The sequence below is a fragment of the Oncorhynchus gorbuscha genome, linkage group LG23 (assembly GCF_021184085.1).
Source record: "Oncorhynchus gorbuscha isolate QuinsamMale2020 ecotype Even-year linkage group LG23, OgorEven_v1.0, whole genome shotgun sequence".
Classification (NCBI taxonomy): domain Eukaryota; kingdom Metazoa; phylum Chordata; class Actinopteri; order Salmoniformes; family Salmonidae; genus Oncorhynchus; species Oncorhynchus gorbuscha.
The window spans coordinates 25,560,127-25,567,626 of record NC_060195.1 but is presented as its reverse complement, the minus strand read 5'-3'; the positions used below and the strand labels follow the sequence as shown (position 1 = coordinate 25,567,626).

The following is a 7,500-nucleotide window of genomic DNA, read 5'->3' as shown; positions in this document are numbered from 1 at the left end:
TTACAACCATCCAACACCCGGAGTTACAGAAAAACAACCCTGAATTACTCTGTCAAAACATCTCCAAGCAACAAACATCCTGGAATTGACCTTTCTGTCAACTGTTCTCTTCCAAATGATTTTCTAGGTGTGTGTGTGTTATTTTGAAAATGTTTAATAGCTATGTGTGGGGGTGTTCCTTTGTTTACATTTACATTTACATTTAAGTCATTTAGCAGACGCTCTTATCCAGAGCGACTTACAAATTGGTGCATTCACCTTATGACATCCAGTGGAACAACCACTTTACAATAGTGCATCTAAATATTTTAAGGGGGCGGAGGGGGGGTGAGAAGGATTACTTTATCCTATCCTAGGTATTCCTTAAAGAGGTGGGGTTTCAGGTGTCTCCGGAAGGTGGTGATTGACTCCGCTGTCCTGGCGTCGTGAGGGAGTTTGTTCCACCATTGGGGAGCCAGAGCAGCGAACAGTTATTCATGTGTGTGTGTTCTGTATAGTGTGTGTTTGAGAGGCATTGCGTTCCAGTAATATGGATATGCATAATTCAATGCCTACAGTAAGCAAGATGGTCCCAGATCCCCGGGACAAGGAAAGACAGCGCATGGACCTGGCTAAACAAATCAGCAGTTGAGGTTTTCCATCAATGTCACAGTTCCGTGATGGTCTGTCCTGTCCACTCTCCTGTCCACCCTTGGTCCCTCTCCTATCCACTCTCCTGTCCACCCTTGGTCCCTCTCCTGTCCCTCTCCTGTCTCCCCTCCTGTCCCTCTCCTGTCCCTCTCCTGTCCCTCTCCTGTCCCTCTCCTCTCCTGTCCCTCTCCTGTCTCCCCTCCTGTCCCTCTCCTGTCCCTCTCCTGTCCCTCTCCTCTCCTGCCCCTCTCCTCTCCTGTCCCTGTCCTGTCCCTCTCCTCTCCTGTCCCTCTCCTGTCTCCCCTCCTGTCCCTCTCCTGTCCCTCTCCTGTCCCTCTCCTCTCCTGCCCCTCTCCTCTCCTGTCCCTCTCCTGTCCCCGTCCTCTCCTGTCCCTCTCCTGTCTCTCTCCTATACACTCTCCTGTCTCTCTCCTGTCTCTCCTGTCTCTCTCCTGTCCCTCTCCTGTCTCTCCTGTCTCTCTCCTGTCCCTCTCCTGTCACTCTCCTGTCCCTCTCCTATCCACTCTCCTATCCACTCTCCTATCCACTCTCCTGTCTCCCCTCCTGTACCTCTCCTGTCAACTATCCTGTCCCTCTCCTCTCCTGTCCCTCTCCTGTCCCTCTCTTCTCCTGTCCCTCTCCTGTCCCTCTCCTGTCCCTCTCCTCTCCTATCACTCTCCTGTCACTCTCCTGTCGCTCTCCTCTCCTGTCCCTCTCCTGTCCCTCTCCTATCCCTCTCCGCTCCTGTCCCTCTCCTATCCACTCTCCTGTCTCCCCTCCTGTCCCTCTCCTATCCACTCTCCTGTCTCTCTCCTGTCCACTCTCCTGTCCACTCTCCTATCCATTCTCCTATCCACTCTCCTGTCCACTCTCCTATTCACTCTCATGTCCACTCTCCTATCCACTCTCCAATCCACACTCCTGTCCACTCTCCTGTCCACTCTCCTATCCACTCTCCTATCCACTCTCCCATCCACTCGCCTATCCACTCTCCTGTCCATTCTCCTATCCACTCTCCTGTCCACTCTCCTATCCACTCTCCTGTCTCTCTCCTGTCCACTCTCCTGTCTCTCTCCTATCCACTCTCCTGTCCACTCTCCTGTCACTCTCCTGTCCACTCTCCTGTCCACTCTCCTATCCACTCTCCTGTCTCTCTCCTATCCACTCTCCTGTCCACTCTCCTGTCCACTCTCCTGTCACTCTCCTGTCCACTCTCCTGTCCACTCTCCTATCCACTCTCCTGTCCACTCTCCTGTCCACTCTCCTATCCACTCTCCTGTCCACTCTCCTGTCACTCTCCTGTCCACTCTCCTGTCCACTCTCCTATCCACTCTCCTGTCTCCCCTCCTGTCCCTCTCCTATCCACTCTCCTGTCTCTCTCCTGTCCACTCTCCTGTCCACTCTCCTATCCACTCTCCAATCCACACTCCTGTCCACTCTCCTGTCCACTCTCCTATCCACTCTCCTATCCACTCTCCCATCCACTCGCCTATCCACTCTCCTGTCCATTCTCCTATCCACTCTCCTGTCCACTCTCCTATCCACTCTCCTGTCTCTCTCCTGTCCACTCTCCTGTCTCTCTCCTATCCACTCTCCTGTCCACTCTCCTGTCACTCTCCTGTCCACTCTCCTGTCCACTCTCCTATCCACTCTCCTGTCTCTCTCCTATCCACTCTCCTGTCCACTCTCCTGTCCACTCTCCTGTCCACTCTCCTGTCCACTCTCCTATCCACTCTCCTGTCCACTCTCCTGTCCACTCTCCTATCCACTCTCCTGTCCACTCTCCTGTCCACTCTCCTGTCCACTCTCCTGTCCACTCTCCTGTCCACTCTCCTATCCACTCTCCTGTCTCTCTCCTGTCCATCTCCTGTCCACTCTCCTGTCCACTCTCCTGTCCACTCTCCTGTCATCCACTCTCCTGTCCACTCTCCTGTCCACTCTCCTATCCACTCTCCTGTCCACTCTCCTGTCCACTCCCCTATCCACTCTCCTGTCCACTCTCCTGTCACTCTCCTGTCCACTCTCCTGTCCACTCTCCTATCCACTCTCCTGTCCACTCTCCTATCCACTCTGCTGTCCACTCTCCTGTCTCTCTCCTGTCCCTCTCCTGTCCACTCTCCTATCCACTCTCCTGTCTCTCTCCTGTCCACTCTCCTGTCCACTCTCCTATCCACTCTCCTGTCCACTCTCCTATCCACTCTCCTGTCCACTCTCCTGTCTCTCTCCTGTCTCTCTCCTGTCACTCTCCTATCCACTCTCCTGTCTCTCTCCTGTCCACTCTCCTGTCACTCTCCTGTCCACTCTCCTATCTACTCTCATGTCCACTCTCCTATCCACTCTTCTGTCCACTCTCCTGTCTCTCTCCTATCTACTCTCCTGTCTCACTCCTGTCTCTCTCCTGTCTCTCTCCTGTCCCTCTCCTGTCTGTCTCCTGTCACCCTCCTGTCCCTCTCCTATCCACTCTCCTATCCACTCTCCTATCCACTCTCCTGTCCCTCTCCTGTCCCTCTCCTGTCTCTCTGCTATCCACTCTCCTGTCTCTCTCCTGTCTCTCTCCTGTCTCTCCCCTGTCTCCCTCCTGTCCCTCTCCTGTCTCTCTCCTGTCCCTCTCCTGTCACTCTCCTGTCCCTCTCCTGTCTGGCTCCTATCCACTCTCCTGTCTCTCTCCTGTCTCTCTCCTGTCTCTCTTCTGTCCCTCTCCTGTCTCTCTCCTATCCACTCTACTGTCTCTCTCCTGTCTCTCTCCTGTCTCTCTCCTGTCCCTCTCCTGTCACTCTCCTGTCCCTCTCCTGTCTCTCTCCTATCCACTCTCCTGTCTCTCTCCTGTCCCTCTCCTGTCTCTCTGCTATCCACTCTCCTGTCCCTCTCTGTCTCTCTCCTGTCCCTCCCCTGTCTCTCCTGTCCCTCTCCTGTCTCTCTCCTATCCACTCTCCTGTCCCTCTCCTGTCCCTCTCCTGTCTCTCTCCTATCCACTCTCCTGTCTCTCTCCTGTCTCTCTCCTGTCTCTCTCCTGTCTCTCTCCTGTCCCTCTCCTGTCTCTCTCCTATCCACTCTCCTGTCTCTCTCCTGTCTCTCTCCTGTCCCTCTCCTGTCACTCTCCTGTCTCTCTCCTATCCACTCTGATGTCTCTCTCCTCTCTCTCTCCTGTCTCTCTTCTGTCTCTCTCCTGTCTCTCTCCTGTCCCACTCCTCTCACTCTCCTGTCTCTCTCCTGTCTCTCTCCTGTCTCTCTCCTGTCCCTCTCCTGTCCCTCTCCTGTCTCTCTACTATCCACTCTCCTGTCTCTCTCCTGTCTCTCTACTATCCACTCTCCTGTCCCTCTCCTGTCTCTCTACTATCCACTCTCCTGTCTCTCTTCTGTTTCTCTCCTGTCCCTCTGCTGTCACTCTCCTGTCTCTCTCCTATCCACTCTCCTGTCTCTCTCCTGTCTCTCTCCTGTCCCTCTCCTGTCCCTCTCCTGTCACTCTCCTGTCCCTCTCCTGTCACTCTCCTGTCTCTCTCCTATCCACTCTGATGTCTCTCTCCTCTCTCTCTCCTGTCTCTCTTCTGTCTCTCTCCTGTCTCTCTCCTGTCCCACTCCTCTCACTCTCCTGTCTCTCTCCTGTCTCTCTCCTGTCTCTCTCCTGTCCCTCTCCTGTCCCTCTCCTGTCTCTCTACTATCCACTCTCCTGTCTCTCTCCTGTCTCTCTACTATCCACTCTCCTGTCCCTCTCCTGTCTCTCTACTATCCACTCTCCTGTCTCTCTTCTGTTTCTCTCCTGTCCCTCTGCTGTCACTCTCCTGTCTCTCTCCTATCCACTCTCCTGTCTCTCTCCTGTCTCTCTCCTGTCCCTCTCCTGTCCCTCTCCTGTCACTCTCCTGTCCCTCTCCTGTCACTCTCCTGTCCCTCTCCTATCCACTCTCCTATCCACTCTCCTGTCCACTCTCCTATCCACTCTCCTGTCCACTCTCCTATCCACTCTCCTGTCCACTCTCCTATCCACTCTCCTGTCCACTCTCCTGTCCACTCTCCTATCCACTCTCCTGTCCATTCTCCTATCCACTCTCCTGTCCACTCTCCTATCCACTCTCCTGTCTCTCTCCTGTCTCTCTCCTGCCACTCTCCTGTCACTCTCCTTTCCACTCTCCTGTTACTCTCCTGTCCACTCTCCTGTCTCTCTCCTATCCACTCTCCTGTCCACTCTCCTATCCACTCTCCTGTCTCTCTCATGTCCACTCTCCTGTCACTCTCCTGTCCACTCTCCTATCCACTCTCCTGTCCACTCTCCTGTCCACTCTCCTGTCACTCTCCTGTCTCTCTCCTGTCCCTCTCCTATCCACTCTCCTATCCACTCTCCTGTCACTCTCCTATCCACTCTCCTGTCCACTCTCCTATCCACTCTCCTGTCCACTCTCCTGTCCACTCTCCTATCCACTCTCCTATCCACTCTCCTGTCACTCTCCTGTCCACTCTCCTATCCACTGTCCTGTCCACTCTCCTGTCTCTCTCCTGTCCCTCTCCTGTCCACTCTCCTATCCACTCTCCTGTCCACTCTCCTATCCCTCTCCTGTCCCTCTCTTGTTCCTCTCCTGTCTTCCCTCCTATCCACTCTCCTATCCCTCTCCTGTCCCTCTCCTGGCCCTCTCCTGTCTTCCCCCCTATCCACTCTCCTTTCCCTTTCCTGTCCCTCTCCTGTCCCTTTCCTGTCTCTCTCCCGTCCCTCTCCTGTCTCTCTCCTGTCTCTCTCCTGGCCCTCTCCTGTCTTCCCTCCTATCCACTCTCCTATCCCTCTCCTGTCCCTCTCCGGTCCATCTCCTGTCCCTCTCTTATCCCTCTCCTGTCCCTCTCCTGTCTCTCTCCTGGTCCTCTCCTGTCTTCCCTCCTATCCACTCTCCTATCCCTCTCCTGTCCCTCTCCTGTCCCTCTCCTGTCCCCCCCCGTCCCTCTCCTGTCTCTCTCCTGTCCCTCTCCTGTCTTCCCTCCTATTCACTCTCCTATCCCTCTCCTGTCCCCCTCCTGTCCCTCTCCTGTCTTCCCTCCTATCCACTCTCCTATCCCTCTCCTGTACCTCTCCTGTCTTTCTCCTGTCCCTTTCCTGTCTCTCTCCCGTCCCTCTCCTGTCTCTCTCCTGTCTCTCTCCTGGCCCTCTCCTGTCTTCCCTCCTATCCACTCTCCTATCCCTCTCCTGTCCCTCTCCTGTCCCTCTCCTGTCCCTCTCCTATCCCTCTCCCACCCCCTCTCCTTTCCCTCTCCTGTCCCTCTCCTATCTCTCTCCTATCCCTCTCCTGTCCCTCTCCTATCCACTCTCCTGTCCCTCTCCTGTCTCTCTCCTGTCCCTCTCCTGTCTCTCCTGTCCCTCTCCTGTCCCTCTCCTATCCCTCTCCCACCCCCTCTCCTGTCCCTCTCCTGTCCCTCTCCTGTCTCTCTCCTATCCCTCTCCTGTCCCTCTCCTATCCACTCTCCTATCCCTCTCCTGTCTCTCTCCTGTCCCTCTCCTGTCTCTCCTGTCCCTCTCCTGTCTCTCTCCTGTCCCTCTCCTATCTCTCTCCTGTCTCTCTCCTGTCCCTCTCCTGTCTCTCTCCCGTCCCTCTCCTATCCACTTTCCTGTCACTTTCCTGTTTCTCTCCTGTCTCTCTCCTGTCCCTCTCCTGTCCCTCTCCTGTCTCTTTCCTGTCCCTCTCCTGTCTCTCTCCCGTCCCTCTCCTATCCACTTTCCTGTCTCTCTCCTGTCTCTCTCCTGTCCCTCTCCTGTCTCTTTCCTGTCTCTTTCCTGTCTCTCTCCTGTCTCTCTCCTGTCCCTCTCCTGTCCCTCTCCTGTCTCTTTCCTGTCCCTCTCCTGTCTCTCTCCCGTCCCTCTCCTATCAACTTTCCTGTCTCTCACCTGTCTCTCTCCTGTCTTCCCTCCTATCCACTCTCCTATCCCTCTCCTGACCCTCTCCTGTCCCTCTCCCACCCCCTCTCCTGTCCCTCTCCTGTCCCTCTCCTGTCTCTCTCCTATCCCTCTCCTGTCCCTCTCCTATCCACTCTCCTATCCCTCTCCTGTCTCTCTCCTGTCCCTCTCCTGTCTCTCCTGTCCCTCTCCTGTCCCTCTCCTATCCCTCTCCCACCCCCTCTCCTGTCCCTCTCCTGTCCCTCTCCTGTCTCTCTCCTATCCCTCTCCTGTCCCTCTCCTGTCTCTCTCCTGTCCCTCTCCTGTCTCTCCTGTCCCTCTCCTGTCTCTCTCCTGTCCCTCTCCTATCTCTCTCCCATCCCTCTCCTGTCACTCTCCTGTCTCTCTCCCGTCCCTCTCCTATCCACTCTCCTGTCCCTCTCCTATCCACTCTCCTGTCTCTCTCCCGTCCCTCTCCTATCCACTTTCCTGTCACTTTCCTGTCTCTCTCCTGTCTCTCTCCTGTCCCTCTCCTGTCCCTCTCCTGTCTCTTTCCTGTCCCTCTCCTGTCTCTCTCCCGTCCCTCTCCTATCCACTTTCCTGTCTCTCTCCTGTCTCTCTCCTGTCCCTCTCCTGTCTCTTTCCTGTCTCTTTCCTGTCTCTCTCCTGTCTCTCTCCTGTCCCTCTCCTGTCTCTTTCCTGTCCCTCTCCTGTCTCTCTCCCGTCCCTCTCCTATCCACTTTCCTGTCTCTCACCTTTCTCTCTCCTGTCTTCCCTCCTATCCACTCTCCTATCCCTCTCCCGTCCCTCTCCTGTCCCTCTCCTGTCTCTCTCCCGTCCCTCTCCTGTCTCTTTCCTGTCTCTCTCCTGGCCCTCTCCTGTCTTCCCTCCTATCCACTCTCCTATCCCTCTCCTGTCCCTCTCCTGTCCCTCTCCTGTCCCTTTCCTGTCTCTCTCCCGTCCCTCTCCTGTCTCTCTCCTGTCTCTCTCCTGGCCCTCTCCTGTCTTCCCTCCTATCCACT

General features: G+C 55.4%; 1 protein-coding gene across 1 annotated transcript in view; it reads left to right on the top strand.

The window, feature by feature from the left end:
* Window positions 1-7,500, top strand: part of LOC124010774 (slit homolog 3 protein-like) — a 444,233-nt gene that overhangs the window by 298,880 nt on the left and 137,853 nt on the right. The gene's annotated exons all lie outside the window — the stretch shown is intronic.